Below are 16,726 nucleotides of genomic sequence, written 5' to 3' on the forward strand. Positions count from 1 at the left end.
ATCCACAAACCTACGTAGGCATTGTCATCCCATGCTCTTTCATCTTGGAGGAGATGGTCACAGACACAGAACTAAAAATATTCACATTTGAGAGCGCATGCTTGCGAGAGGGGATCAAAGGCTGAGCTGCTGTTTAGGCATGCAAACACCCAGAAGTGTCAGGGCAGGAAGAGTGTGGTTGAACCAGTTACTGCTCTGATAAAATCTGCTGCTTCAGCTTCAGCCAGATTGGTGATGGTGACAGAGATGGGTGCAGGGGCTCGGGGAAGGAGATGTGAAAGGTGATTCCTATTGCCCGACCTTGCACGCCTGACACAGGTGCCTAAATGGGGAAGGCAGTTTTTCCTGGACTACTGAAAGATTAAATACAGAGGATGATATTTCAGAAATTCAGAGTCCACAAGTGTGGCTTCTGCTCTGAAGCACCTCTGGAGGAGCCAGACACCCCTCAGTGATTTTGGGGAAACTTGGGTGAAATGCCTGCCCTGAGCCCCTGGGCTGGTGTTTAACATAGCCCCAGCAGCGACACTGCAAAGGCAACTTTGTACCCAAACTGACAATGTTCTTTCCTTGGGAAGCTTCCTTTTTCCCCTCAGGCTTCTCTTTCTCGTCTTTATATGACACACAGACCTCGTGTGGGGAGGCTGAATCACTTGTCTGAAGGACAGAGCTGATCTTAGGTCTGTGCATGGCACTTCGAACCGAGTCAGAGACCCTCCTCTATGTTCCTACCTAGACAGGGAGGTTATTTCTCTAATCAGGGTTAACTTTCATAAAAGCCCCTGGCAAAATCATAACTTGTGTTGTTTAGTTCAGTAACATCCTTGAAAAACAGAGCAACGTTCATAGCCAAACCAAGAGCAATAGCTTTTGTGCCACATCTGATTTAATAAGAAAGCAGTATTTTCACTTGGAAAGGAAGGTATGGAAAATTTGGCTTTTCATTAAAACAAATAGCTTTTTTAACTAAAAAAGCCAATTTTTAAAATTTAGTTTTAAAAATACAGTTTTCAATTTAATTGCTGAAAATTTTGCATCCAGGGCCTAGCTTTGGAAGTTCTTTGCAGCTGACTTGCAGCACTATTAACACTTCTCATGTTTCTCTGTTGCACTTGTCTTGTTTAATACCAGACAAGGAGCCGTGTGGGTGACAGCTCTATACCAACAAACCCTAACAGACAGATGCTATGATTTGATCCTGATATTCACTCTATGTTTTACTTAGTGCTACAACCAGGAATTTAAAATGTAAGCACTGGCTTTTTTCCTGTGTGTTTGTCCATAAAAAATCCTCACCTGGTGTAACATAATAGTAATAGGAAGCTATTTTTAGACCACATGAAGCAAGGGAACAATGACAATAATATGGTTCATGGTACAAGAAAGCTGACATTGGCTGACATTCATCACCAGATCTTGCATCAGCATCCACCATCCCTAAATAAAGCAGTAAGAAGAAACTTCCTCCTCATATTAAGAGGCCCTTTACAGAGACGAGATCCAGTCGAGCTGATAATGTCACCAGGAAGTGTGGGCAGTATTTACAATCTGGGTGACAAGGTAAATACTCGCTCCTGGAGGCAGCTGGGGCGGCAGGGGCACCTCCTGTGCCTGAGCCCTGGTGAGGTGCCAGGGGGAATCCCAGAGCCAGGCAAATCCAAGGAAGAGCAGAGAGCTCTCCTGAGCAATCTTGGGAGTGGCCAGGAATGCTTGGGTTTGAATTTGGAAGTGGAGCTGGTGAACACAAGAACTGTGAGCTGGCTAAAGTTCTATTCCAAAGAAAGTGGCAAGGCTGGAGAAATGTTGCTAGTGGTGTTTCCCTGGTCTATTTAACATATTCACCAGTGTGGCGAGGTGAAATTCCTGGGCTAGACACATTGGGAGGCATTGCCAATGTTGAGGAAGACGGAGTTGATGTTCAGAAAGGATTAGGATAACATTTTTTACCAGCTTGCTGGTGATGTCATATAAATAAGTGTCATACTGTACAAACCAGATCTCTGGGTTCAATAGTAACCTCACCTGTCACCTGGGGCTTTGTGAACTGGAAGTAGCAGAGGTGGGAATGAACCTGAGTGCCCTTATCTGTGGAAGGATGAATGTGATAAAACGTTGGAATATAATGGGATAGAACACATAATGCAGTCCTGGAAGGTGAGAGGTTTTTAACAATCTGAAGGAAACATTGGTACCATCTTACAAGGAGTGTTAACTTCTCTGGAGTTCTATAGTTGGGTGTAGCTATTTTCAGAAAAATTAACTTCAATGTGAGAGGTGTAAAGTAGAGCTCTATGATAAGCAAGGGAATGGAGCTTCATCTTTTGAAGGGAAATTTGAAATGCCTCATGTACCAACCAAATGGAGGTTTCTAGCGTGATGAATCATTAAATACACTGGAAGCAAACACCGGTGAGTGGAAAGGTTCAGTGTCCATGATCACTGAGGCCTCTCTGCTGAGAGCACTAACAAAGCTGGGCTGCCATTCATTGCCTGTCCTGCAGCTTTCTTTGTGATGTGTATAGTGAACTGGTGTTAATTCCAAAAGTGCACAAAGCTTTTGCATGTAACACTGACAGGAGGATGGCCAGCAAGGCTGTGCTTTTATTATTAGTACTGCACAAATTATGCAGCAGTCTCAAAAAAAGCCATTTTCAAATCTTTTCTGCAGATTACTTACGAGAGGAAGAGATTTGTTTAAGTGAGATGAGCTTGCTGCAGTGTGGTGTGTCGGAGCTGGGCTGTGGGGAGCCAGCCCTGGCCCTGCCTGGGGAGCCAGCTCGGAGTGCTGAGCTCTGGCTCTGGCTGGGAGCGCTCCGTGGGTGCGGGCGTGCTGACATCACCGCCCCGAGGGTGGCAGCTATTAGCTGCTAGGAATAGTTACAGCAAACACCGAATAGAAAAATCAAATGTCTGCTTCAACCACCAGTGCACGGGCAGGCAAGGAGCTTGGGCTCAGCTGAGGGGTGTTCTGTCCCAATGCAGGGGCAGCAGCATTGGGCATCGCCCCAGTGCAGGTGATGCTTTAGGATTTGGGAGCTGGGAGAGCCCGCAGAGACAAGTTCATCCCTGGTGTAATTCCAGAACTGTCATGGTAAGTGAGCTGTTTATGTTTATTTCCCACTGTTTAGGTTATCTGGTCTGGGTGATCTGTGTTTTGCAGTCCTTACTGTAACTGTGGGATTCAAGAGAACCATGTCAGTGTTACTGCCAGTATAATCTCAGCTCTTTTAAAAAATAAAACACAATAAAGCAATACTAATTTTGCAAAATGAAGTGTTCAAGGTTAAGAAATCATGTACAGTAAAAACTACATGTGGACATAGATGGTGCCTCCAGTCTCCAAGTTCAGGCAAGTATCCTGCTCATCCTGTGGTTTGGGGCTATTTGGCATAAATGTTACAACCTTTAGGCCTTGATTACAGATTTATGAGCTAAGGCAGACTTGAAGACAGAGGTCACATTTTCAGGTTTTACTTACTTCCAGAAGTAATGCAAACTTCTGTTTAATGTTTCTGTGGTTTTAATAATGTGTTTCAGATATTAAACTGTTCCAAATTAAGGTTGATCTAATTAAAAGAAAGCACATATAAATACAGAAGCAATATAAGGTGAAAGTTAAGATTAACACAGGGCTGGGTGTCTCGCTCCTTTTGAAAATCTCATCTTGGTTTTTTTAAACTAATTAGGCCATGCACAGAAATGTTCAACTAGGTCTACCAATGCTCTTAGGAGATCTTCTAACCTGAGCTACTCCTAACAATATTTCTTACACTTCTTAACTTCCTGTATAAAGGCAGGCAGGAGTAGAAATATAAAGCTGTGACTGTCCCAGAGAAGCACCAGAGATTCTCATTACAAGTTACAAACTGGCCTGAAGCTCCTTGGCCCGAGTGCAATCTTTGTACTCACCCCTTTTTACCTACCCACACTGGCTTCACGGTGACTCAAAGCCAACAGAAATCAATTGTAATTATCCCTGGTCCCTTTAGCAGGGAGGACAAGCTGTTCTCCCTCCAAATCTGGCACCCTGGCCCCAGCCTCCCTGGTCTGCAGCCAGGGCACAGCAAAACCCGCAGGTGCTGCAGAGCCTGCATCCCGTGTGAGGCAGCCCCAGGGGGAATGAGGAGCCTGAGGGATGCGCTGCTGCAGGATGTCACAGGGTGCTAATGAAGCAACAGATCCATTATTACAGCATTTAGCCATTTTGCAAGATCCAATTACAGCAACTTTGTGAAGTATAAAATAGTTTGATTTTACCCTGTGCTTAGCCTGAAAAAGACAATGTCTCTAAAAGATGCTGCCGTCCTATCGTTATTTCCGTGTGCTGATTCATCTGTGTTCAGATTTGTTTAGAACTAAGATTTGATTCTGTCTTGTTGCTTATCAGTTTTTTTGTAAATCTGTTTGATAATTGTTATGGGTATAGATGAAGAATCCCTGGGTATTCTGCTTGCAGGGTGTGCCATGTAAAGTAGAAGTTTTTCTTGCAGATCAGAAGGCAGGACTGACGTAGGAATTGTTGTCTAAAATTACCTTGTCTCTGTTATGTAGGAATTCAGACAGTGATTGTGATAGTCCCTTTTGTCCTATAAAAATGAGAATTTATGACTCAAAAGGTGCTATGCTGCCAGTCAGAAAATTTTTCCATTATACTGAATCTTATTTTTAATGGTATAATATCCTGTTCTTTTAGGTGCAAGTGTGGTGTTTTGAATGCAAACTGATTTGCAGTCATTTTCTTCAGCCTGAGAAACAGGTACCAAAAAAAAAAAAAAGATAAATAAGATGTAAGAAATTCTATATACAGTGTTAGTGTCCAGAGGGGTAAAATACAATATAATAATAATAAAAATAGAGGAATATTTCCTCATTCCAAGGATTTGTGAATTTCATTTTTTTTTTAGGAAGAGGACTATGTTTAGGTGACTCTTACCTGAAGGAACAGCACCTCTAAAGAGAATTATAATAAGAAATAGAAAGACAGGGAAGCTTTTATGAAATAAAGTGCATATGGCTCTTAGCATGTGGCCAACTTCTTGTTTAGAAAGATTTCCTGCTGCATTCATTTTTCCTTGCTGTTTCCCCCGAGGGCTGAACGTCGCTGTCTCCTGCAGACAATGCAGCAACGCCCTGGTTTTGTGCTGCTGAATGATTTTTACATTCACAAGCTGTTGCAGTGTTCCAGAGCATTGCATTGTTCTAGCATGGATTTATCTGAATTTCCTCATAAAAGGATGATTCTCTCTGCTCTGGGGGATGCCACCAGGGATAAAGGCTCATGCAGTAGCACAAACAGCTGAGATCTTGTGCCAGACTTTGTGCCTGCTTGATGCTTTCCCTGATGGCCTTGACACTGATTTTAATGGCAGTAGGGGAAAATAGCCTTTGCAAAACGTGATTTTCTGTTGGAATGCTGGCAAAGGGGTGCTGATGTGGCATAAACCTCTGTAGGTGGTGGCACTGTCTCCTATGTTCTGTTTTCAAGGTTGAGTACAGAGGTGTACAAAACACTCCCAGCAAGAGGCAGAAGTGCCTGAGCCTTGTGGCCTCTGCCTTCAGCTGAGCAGTCAGACCCCTGTCCTTTGCTTTTTTGTGTGCAAATGGACCTGCCATGCATGGAAATGATCTCAGCTGAAATTGAAGCAGTTAGAAAACAAAACTGGGTACATGTCTGTGAATGGATCTACTTGATTTTTGTAGAAATATAAGAATGGTGGATCTAAATAATCAACAGAATTAGGGTAAAAGTCTTTGTAAAACACCTGTGGGAGTACATATTAATCAGTTTTACATGTCCCAAACTCTATCCCATTGAAATGGTGAACAATTCAACAAAATATATTTCTGGAATGTGCTTAGATGCAATAGCAGGAAGCTGAGTCCAGATAGAGTCAGGCTGGAAATGAGGCATGTGTCCATTGGAGTGGGTCACTGGCATATCTGCAGAAGAAACGTGATGCTTCACATGCACAGCAAGCTGAAGGTTTGTCCACATAAGACTTCACTCATGTAATCCAAATTAATATCTGCAAGTTAAGGGATCTGATGCACAAACTTCTCAGGGAATGCATTTGGCTGTTGCTGTAAAATGCCAGACTTAGAGATCAGAATAATTTCTCTGGCTGGAAAATCCACTGATCTGTAGCAATACCTCTGTTCTGTATGTGCACAGCAGACAGAGAGTAAAAAAAGGTTTTCAGTCTACTGCAGAATAAAATATTAATGGTCCTGTCTCACCACAAAATTTCACAAAATTATATAGTTCGATCGTGTCAAACCTTGGCTCATCACCAGCACTACCATAAAATTTCCATAAAATTTGCCATAAAATTTCTGACATCAGAAGAGGGACACCTGTATTAAAGTGAAATTTGAAGATTCTCTAATATCCAAGTTTGTGAGATGGAGTGCTTATCCACAGCAATCATGTTGTCAGCAGTGCTGTTTGTTGGAATTAAGGCTGCAGATTGGGTCTGGTCGTTGATGCTGATCTCAACTCACACGTAGGGCACAAAGTGAATACATTACATTTCCTAACATGCCCGGCCAGAATCCTCTGATGCAAACACCAAAGCTGAACTAAATGGGAGCAGGCAGCTCTCAGCCTCAGGTGCCAGGCCATTAGAAATTCCAGGTTCCTAAATGTAAATGTGGTATAGATATCCAAGCTGAAAGGTGTCTCAAAAATACAGCCAAAGATTTACATTACTCTGACAACACACTGGAATCAGCTATTACTGCTGACACTGAGCCAAACCCAGCAAAGGAGGCTTTTGATGTATTTCAAGAAACAAGTTTAGTGTCCTGTAACTACATCTGTCACCACCATCCTCTCAGAAAAAGCCCCTGAGAAGGCTGTTTTTGTTTTTTAATCGTTAACTCTGCACTGCTGTGCCTTCCTTCCTCTCTAAGCTTCCCTTTTGTGCAGATGAAACCTGGTGATGCAGTGTTTGCCTATAGGCGCCCTTTTTCCTGCAAACACAGAAAACCTTGAAGAACAAATAAACTGTTTAAGTTGCTGATCCTGCATGTTTGCAAATTCACTGGGAGATTTGGCTCACATGTAAGGACACAAGGATCCGGCTCCTAGGGAATAAACGTCAAAGAACATGCAAAGAAAAGCCTTGGTAGGCACTGGGACTGTAAGAACAAAGAGTGCTTCCAAACTGCAGTAGTAAAAACCACTGGGAAAAGTGGGATAGTCTGACAGAAGCAGTAAGAATGATGGTTCTGAGTCAGGCACTGAATCAGGGAAAAAAAAAAACACAAGAAAAGAAAAAAGAAAAAGAAAGAGGCTTGATCTAAGTGATTAAAGCCACTTATATTCCTGGAAATGAATTATTTCCTCTTTATGAGAAAAAGGAAAAAAGACAAAGAGGTTAAGAATGTAATTACATATAGCAGAAAGAATGATATGGCAATTTCTGTCTCCCAGGCTTACATTCAGGGTACAGACCAAAACTCTGATACAGGGCCTGACTTCTGCAGTGTCTCAGCAGCCTTGCCTGCACTGCCTATTTACTTTTCAGCACTTCCTCTCAGAGGCTTTCTTTTAGCCCATGTCCTCTGCAGGCTCTCAGAGGAAGCTCTGGGTATTATTCTGTGTCCAGAATAAACAGAAAGCACAGCACTGTCTTCTGTGCATAATCCCTCTGCTTCCCCTGTGGATTTACAAATGCAGCATGGTCACAGAAATAGCTGTGCCCGGAGGTCCCTCAGCACTGGGGACTTGGTTCCCTGCTTTGTCAGGGACTTCAGGTGGCATCATTTACTGCCATCATTGACTGCTCACCTTGGGACCCCAAGGAGGTGCCAAAGCCTGTGAACTATCTCCCCTCTTTCCCATCCCAAAATATTTTCATTCCATCTATCTCTGCCTGGACACAGAGTGCCTGAACACCGTGGCAGGGGTGTTCTCAAGGCACACTGATGCTTTGCCCAGTCATTTGCCCAGTCAGAGCCTCCTCCCACGGGTGTGAGCAGCGTGCCCACGAAGGAAGATGAGCAGGGACTGCATGATGTCCTTCAGAAGATGGATGGGAGTGAGAGGGAACATGGTTTTGTGAGCTGTGCTTCAGGGCCTTGCTCATCAGTTGCATGACATTGCTGCATTTGTTCCCCAGTGTTTACAAACAGAATTAAATCAAGGTTGTAAACCAGAAAACTCTATTCATGTGCTTTGTAGATTGATGACAGACAGCATAAAATGTTTAAAAAGAGATCAGCTGCAATTAGTCTTTAAAGAACCACATCACCAATGTGAAAATGACAACCAAGATTTCAAATAGTTAACCTCCTTCTGTCCTATATGCTCACTGTCTTTTTGTGTTGTGTAGTTTGATTTTTTGTTTGCAGTTTTGGGGTTTTTTTAATGTATGGAAGCTGTTTGGATATAAATATACTAAGATTCAGTTATTCCTAAAATTTTATCATTTGATGACAAAAATCCATTTGCTCATGAATGCATTGAAGTTGCTGCACTGAGCATATCCAGACTCTGCCACTCATCAGAGAGGGGCTCAGTCATTCTTAATTGGCTGAAGGGTAGAAAAGGAGTGGGGCAACTTCCTACAGACTTGCTTCTGGCTCTGCTGGTATAAAGCCTTGAAGCAGATGATGCTCTTATATCACCAGGTTAAATTAAGATTATAAAAACAACCCCAAAAGTTTTATGGAGTTGCAAACATAATTTTCTTATTATCCCAAAGAAAGTTTGTTTCTCGCCAGTTCCCTTGAGAGAAGAGTTAAAAATTGCCCTTTTATGGGAAGACAACTGCCCAAAAAATCCCCAGAAAAAGCAATCTGAGCCTGGGCAGGGCTGGCTGGAGCCCAGGCAGTGGGACTGGGACTGGTGAGCCTCAGAAACAAAACTGTGCAGCAGAAGCTGCTGCAGAGCTGCCCTGGCAGGTGCTGCTTGGCCTGAGGGGCTCCAAGGTAAAGCAAAGTGAACAGGAATGAAAGAAAAAAAAAAGGCAGGGGAACAGTGGGAAAGGAAATATTCTTTACTTGGAATGCTGGAAAGATCAAACCCCTTTGCACTGGTGCAGGATTTTGAAGGATGTTTTGCCTTGGGCCCTGACTCTCCCCCAGCCAGTTTAAGTCACCAGTTTGATACACGGTGATGCCAATAACACCAACTCCCTGCTTCCCTCCTCACACTTTTCTGTTTCTCTGTTTTTCGCCAAACTTTTTTCAGTTTTTTCACACATTTCTGCTGGGTTCTTGCTCCTTAGCACAGGGGTGAACCAACACTGCTAAAACACCATCTGTTCTGTGCCAAGGGACCAGCTACCACTGCAGCCACCTCACTAAATCACATTACAGCCCTCAGTCCAATGACATTTGTACAGATCTCCAGCTCTCTACTATTTGCCACTGATCAGGGTGGTCTGAAGATAATCATGCAGGGACATTACCCCATTCCTGCCTCTGCTACTCATTTCTGCAGTGCACACACAAGCCAGCATGGCCTGACTTCTCCAATTCCTCTTGCTATATTTATTTGTGTTTCTTTTAGCAGAAATAATTGAGGGATCAATGAGGTTACTGTGCCAGGTCTATTGCTCAACTCTCCACTTCCCTGTTGCAGTGGGATCTTGCAGGAAACTTGAAGATATCCAAAGAGCAGCCAAACCTCTTCTCATGCTTGCCCTGAGAAGCTTACCCTGCCTCTGTAATAGGCACTGTTGAACATGATTGAGCCTTAAAAGATTAAATATCTTTTTGTTACATCCCAGTGGAGATAATGATCGTCCATATTAGCATTACTGAGTGCTCATTTGTTCTTTATGTTTTAACATTGCAAAAACAAATAGGTAAAGTTTCTTCCCTGTTACAGGTGCTTGAAAGTGCAATGAATTTCATTAAATGAATGGAATTATTTACGATTCTAATCAATGGAACTGCAGAATCTAACCAGCTACCCTAAAACCATTGTATTTATTTCTAAGATTCAAAATCTTTTATTAATAATTTAAAAAATTGTAGGGAATATCCTGTTACATTGACCTTGAAAATGCTGTTAAACATAGTAAATACAAAACATTTGCTTCCTGAAATGGAATGATAAAATGCTCAGTCACTCAGAGCTTCACATGGAAATCATCAGGAAAACAGCTCCTGTTCTAAATGGAGCTGTCAAACTGACAGGTTGCAAAAGAAACCTATTCCCAGCTATTCAGTAGTAACAAAAGATCAAGATGATCCAGTTTCATCAGACCATCAAAGAGGGAGACTTGAATTTGTTGAATTCAAATCAGTTTTCTCTGTTTGCTCACTTAGGCTGGTCCTAACTGCAGGATTTAAGAAATTCGTAATAAACTGAGCTGTTACTCATTCCAAGAGCATCAAATAGCTGTCAATTATCAGGTGGCAGAGACTTGAATAAAAATGCAATTGCCTTTTTTGAGAACTACTTTGGGTTGATCACAGCCACTTTGACGTAAGATTCTCTGCATGTGCAATTAGCAACTCATTCTGGCAGTTTCCTTATGGGAATTTTTCCAGGGATATTTGATGCAAATGTCTCTGAGAATCAGCTGTGGATGCATTGTGAGCATCGTTTAGAAATCTTTTCTGGAAAAAACACCTCCGTGTCTGCTATAGCTTCAACAAGAATGTACAGCTTTATCCATTCCTAACCCTTTGTCCCTGTCCAGATTTCAGCTCCACCACTCTACCCCAGCCTTTTTGTCTTTGGATCAGTGAAACCTTGGGGTTTTTCCACTTGCTTGGTAATGTATTTGCCAACATACTTGGGGCTTCTTTGCAAAGGTGCAACTGCTGATTGACATTCAGCATGGGCAGGCAGAGCAGGCCAAGGAAAGAAGCACCAAGCCAGGAAGGAACAAAAACCTTTCAATCTTGAGTTCTTATTCCAAGTGCCTTTGAATCAGCAGCTCTGGGCCCATCCCAGCTCCTGAAGGAATGCCAGTTCAGAGCCGTGAGTGAATCAGGTGTGTGCGGGGGCGACTGCTTCCCTGTCATCTGTCAGAAGCCTCATTTTTAAAGTGCCTCTTCTTTTGCTGAGTTACAGGGCCTTGAATGGCTCAGAGGAGCTGGGAATGGCTCACACAGGATTTTTGTCCTGTTGCCCAGTGCAACCCAGCCCAGGAGAGACCAGGAGCTGTTCCCGTGTCAGCAGAGCCTGATGGATGGTGTGAGCTGTGCCTCGGCCCGGCTCCAGCCGCAGCAGCACCACAAAAGCCAGCACTGCCCTTGTCCCCAAGTGACTCTGTCACAGGCCAGGGCTGTTTAGGGGCAGGGCAGAGCTGAGGCTCTGGGGGAGCAGTTCCTCCTGCCTCACATCCTCCCCTGTGCTCACAGGGGGAACTCCAGCCTGCAGAGCTGTCAGGGTGATGCCTTCCGCAGCACTGGGATGACACACAGTGAAAACAGGCTGGCAGAGGAACAGAAATCAGGAGCATCTTGGGTTAGGAGCACAGATAACTTCTGGTAAAAAAATACACACAAGAGCATGAATGGTTTCATTCAGAGTTTTGGACCAAAGCCTTCTGTGTATGAGGAGATTCATTAGCACATCATTAGCTCTCATGCATTAAAATGGAAATTATTTCTTTATTGTAATATCTGATTTTATTTTATAATGTTTTTGCTATTTCTTTTTTGCAGTTTGCTTGTTTAGTTTCTTGTACTGGTCATTTTCATTGTGCTTATATTTAATTTCACTCCTTTTTTGCTCGCTTGTTCTTCCATCTGAAAAGCTCACGTGTGGGTAACTTGCTCAGCAGCAAGGATAGAAGGAAACAGGTGGGCAAGCAATCTGAATTCTGATCTTGGCTCTGCCACTGGTTGCTTGACAAGCTGTTTACACCATTCTATGCTTTACTTTCCCAGAGAAAGAGATTCATAGTTGAAGAACAGTTGACAAAAAAGAACTGTGCAACTACTTATGCTATTTACTGAAGGAAAACACACGTAAAACCAGGTATTTTATTCCATGTGTTCCTTAAAATTTCTATCAGTTAAACCCAGTAAGCATCTGTTCTTCATTTTCCTTTCTGAATTAGTTCTAAATGTTGAGTCACTGTGATTGATGCCCACATCCAAACCACCACAGACATCTTGGCCTTCAACCTGCAGGAAATCCCAAATGCTCTGGATACTTCAGCCCATTTAACAGGTGTGATGTGCAAGTAGCAAATTCCAGTGGCTACTGAGACACAGCTACAGCGCAGACCTGCACTGGCTCTGCAGAGGGTATGAACAGCTCTCTCCTTAAACTTTAATGTTCTCTCTATTCCCTCCCTCCCCAGTTTAATTTGGATGAAGTGCTCACCAGCAGGGCACAGTGGTTTGTTAAGGGCACAGTTGTTACATAACTTTATATTACTTACAGCTCTATAAAAGTGTTGCAGATAACACCAGAGACAGTGTCATTGCTCTGCCTTGCTCCTCCTGCATCATAAATTCACAACTGAATCCCTTTTCCCTCAGGAATGCCTGGGGTCAGAGCAGCACTGTAGATACTGATGGAGCTAAAGAGACAGCAGCAGCGTTTTGCTGCTCTCCCTGCTGACCTGGAATCCCAGCCTCTCCTACCAGATTTCCTGATTCATGACCATAAAACTCTTCAGGTACCAAAAGTTTTGTAAGTTAAATGGCAAAACTTCAAAACTATAAGCTTGAGTACCAGTGCTGACAGCTTGGTGTGAGCTCAGCCTCAGTGTCCAGGGAAAGAGAAAATCCATCTGTAATTATTCTGAATGCAACGCTTGACTGCAGTGAGTATTTCTTGTCACACTGCACCCGAGGGTTAGCTTAGATCCCAAAAGTGAATTTGTGAGTTTTACTGTAACGCAACCTCCACTCACAGAGTTAAATTCTTGGTTCATTTTACTGATCTTCACCGAAGCATTTGCCAGTGTGGCACCTGGGAGCTGGTGCTCTGCAGCCTGCAGGAAGCTGCCAGGAACTGTGCTCAGGGGGACAGTGCTGAGGTTATGTGCTGCAGGGCTTCGGATGTGAATGTGCTTGTGGGTGGCACTCTGTGGATACACACACTGAAAAATATTACACCTGTGATTTCCTAAGATTGGGTAGCAGTGGAATGCAAGAATCTTTCATTAAAAATGTGAAAAGCAGCTTGGCTTTGTTGTGATTAGAAAGTGGCTCATATTTGTAAGAATTTCTAAAGGTAATGAATATTCCTGATCATGCTTATTCAGTTGGCTTCCTGTCTTGTTCCATGAAAAGGCCAAACAATTTCTGAACAGATTGAACAAAATAATACTTCTTTAATACTCCTTTCTTCCTAATTCCACACTTTTACTACCCATGTCAGTTACTGAATGCTTTGTTAAGCTCCTTTCATGACTACTCATTTTCTCTTTTGTCTGCACTCATTACACTTTATACCTGGCACACAACTTTAATGTACATAATACTCTTCATTGGTTGAGGAAGTAACTGAAAACTCACAAAAAGTGATCACTTGCTGTTCTCTGGGCAGCACATTAGTCCTTGTTTGCTCCCTGCTGCACACCCTGTGAAATTCTGGGGGGTGAGGATTAGGTTTGGTATATTGTAAAGTAAGTGTAGTTTCCAAAGCAGGATGTGGAAAACCCCATGCTCAGAATAGGTGGGAGAAGACCTACTCGGCTGAAAAGGACTGGGAGATTTTTCAAACTGAGAGTTAAAAAGGGATCTTCGTTGTTTCTGCCCCTCCCATCTGCTGTTCTCTGCAGCTGAAAATGGGGCAGAAAGCCAACATTGTGACATTTGAGCAGACAGCACTTTATGGAAGTGTCTATTTCCATTCCCCACCCATGGTGGAAAGGAGCCTTCTCCCCGGCCAGGGCGAGCAAAGGCGCTGCCAGAGGTACAGCTGATGTGAGGCTTCTTTCCCTGAGACTGGCGTTTGGAGGCAGGCTCTTACATTTCTCTGTGTAGGTTTTAAATAAGATTCCCCTTCCTCTGCTTGCTTACTCCTCTCCCCCTCCAGAAGGAATCAGAGGATTTCTGAAACCCACTGAGGAGTTTTCTCAGCCCTCACGTGCCATCCTTGCGAGTGGGCTGGGCTGCAGCAGCCGAGAACTGCAGAAGCACCGTGACTGAGAAGAGCTCTGCCTTTGCCTCACCGAGTCATCTCAGACAGCAGTGAAATACCCTCTGAATTACAGCAGTGAAATACCCCCTGAATTATATCAGTGAAATACCCTCTGAATTCCAGCAGTGGATCCCCTGTGAATTATATCAATGAAATACCCTGCAAATTATGTCAGTGAAATACCCTGCAAATTCCAGCAAGCACGTGAAACCCACACTGATCCCAGTGTCAAACTGATCTTAGATGGGAGCACTACAGATCAAATGTCTTTTTCAGCCCCTTTGATTTTCTTTTACAATGAGCACTTTCAGTGGTTCCACGAGTATCCTTTATCATTTTATCTGAAAGAAATTCAAATATATTCAGAAATACATGCATATATATAGGCTGCACGTAAAGCATCTATCCATGTATCCCCACTCCCCTTTCTTCTATTTAAATAGTGTTCAGTGATTGTTCAGTTCTCCTAAAAGGATGAGTCACTGCAGCTGAACAATGATCCAGCTGTGTAGCTTGATAAATTATTTTACTGGACCTCAAAAAGTAAATAGACTGACATCCACTATGATTATTTTTTGTGCTTACATTATTTTTCCTTAATTTTTAATTTGAATTAAATATTAGAAAATTAGCATGAGGCTATAAAAGGAACTGCTGGATTGGCAGCCCTAGAAATTGAGGTTCCCTGTTTCTTGGTAGCACAGGGACACTCAAAACACAGCAAAGACATTCTTCTCTACCTGCCCCATTAATCAGTGATCCTGGAGCAGAGCTGGTGGTGAGCAGCCAGTGCAGTGCCTCACACATTCCTTCCAGGAATTCTAGAGACATGGAAACAACATGAACTGAACTGCCACCTCAGATGCTTTCCATGTGGAGCATCACCTGGTGTGCAGGGAGATCAGCCCTGCCTGGTGCTGTGAAAGGCCACTCTGCAGCAGCTGTGGGGTGACAGAAGAGCAGTGGGAGAGAAGAGGATCTGTCCCACCCCAGCTGTGCCCTGAGAAAGCAGAGGGGTCTGCAAGGAAGGAGTGAATGCCAGACTCCAGTGAGAGTAAAACCAGGAGATTGAAGATAAAGCAGGAAAACCTTTGCTGTCATATTTAGAAATGAACTGAGGAAGGGATGTCTGAAGGAGGATATGTTTTCCATCATGTACATAGAATATAAAGATAATATGTGTAATCCTGCTTAACAGAGCCATTAAATCAGTAAATTAAGTGAACTTTTAAGTCTCATGGTCTCCATAAGGTTTGAATAAAATGAAGTGAGATTGCTCACTTATTAATAAGGGGTTAAGTGCCATTTTAGTTCCTAGATCTGGAAAGAGAGATGCAAAGTGAGGGAGAAGGGATGTAGATTAGCACATCTCCCCTGAAGAGCTGCAGACTGCAGTGGCAGAAGAGCTGTCAGACATTAACAAAGAAAGAGGATAAAGCAAAGGCAGTGGTGCAACTGTGGGGAGAACAGTGACACAAACAACCCTGAAGGAAACCAGCCTTGCCACTGCAGAGGAAGTGGACTGTCCCTTCGACAAATGTATTCTGAAGTCTGAATGAGCAGTTTATTTTTTTCTTTTGTTTTCCTGAAGTCAGCCAAAGGGGTTGTGTGATTCAGTCTCACCAGTGCAGGGGATTCCCTCTGGATCTGTGTCTCTTAGCTATGGGTTGGGTTTTTTTAACTTTGACTTGTCTCCTGAGCAAACATGACACCTCCAGTGTTTTGGGAAGCAATGAGATAATGGGCTAATGAAATGTGGGGGCTTTATGGTACAGGCAAAGTACCAGGCTGACAGTGAACCCTACATTTCTCTGGAACCAAGAAAAGACATGCAGAGACTCTGGTGGTATTTTTAGTCATTTTGATTATACATGTCCCTGTCCATCTTTGTGCCTTTCAGCCTCAGCCCTGCTGAGACTGGGAAGTTTTTTAGAAAATGTCTCATTGCTTCCTCTTACCCCCTCACTGATCTAACACATTGTTCCACAAATTTCCATCCAAAGGTGTTTAGGGCGCTGCTGGAGCTGTCCTGGCTGAGGTTTGCAGTTCCAGCTGAATCAGCACAATCTCCAAACAGGTTCCCCTCCTCTACCTTCCCTTCGGAGGTGTTTCAGACTCACTGGGCAGGAATCCAAGCACCACAGGCCTGCAGTAGCATTTAATCTAGCAGAAACCAAAGTTGCTGTGTTGGCTGTAGTAGCTCATAATTCAAAGGGAACATGTTAGAGAAACTGATCTGGATATTGATTTTAAAAACTAATCTGGCACTGTGTCCCAAGATTTCTCTTTCACTGCAGAACAAATTGATGCCTTATATAAATTCTAAAATAATACAAAGCATATTGCAGAACTGGCATAAGAATGGCTCCATTAGGGGTAGCTCTGATTTTGCAGGGTGGGGTTTGGCATGTGAAACCAGTGATCAGAAGCTGAACTGGATAAAAGCTGGTGGCAAAACACTGCCAGCAGGAGAACTGGGGATTTCTATTTCATTAGGAATTTGTAACTTCATCTACTAAATGACTGACTCACTGGGAGTGAGATGAGCTTTATAAGAAGGGGCATTGCTGTAATTTGTGCTGGTTGGTCCAAGACAGGATATTGCTGTTTGCCCTGGACCACCACAGCCAGATCAGTGCCACCCCTGCAGGATGAGCT

Source organism: Zonotrichia leucophrys, chromosome 9 (assembly GCF_028769735.1).
Source record: "Zonotrichia leucophrys gambelii isolate GWCS_2022_RI chromosome 9, RI_Zleu_2.0, whole genome shotgun sequence".
Taxonomy (NCBI): Eukaryota; Metazoa; Chordata; class Aves; order Passeriformes; family Passerellidae; genus Zonotrichia; species Zonotrichia leucophrys.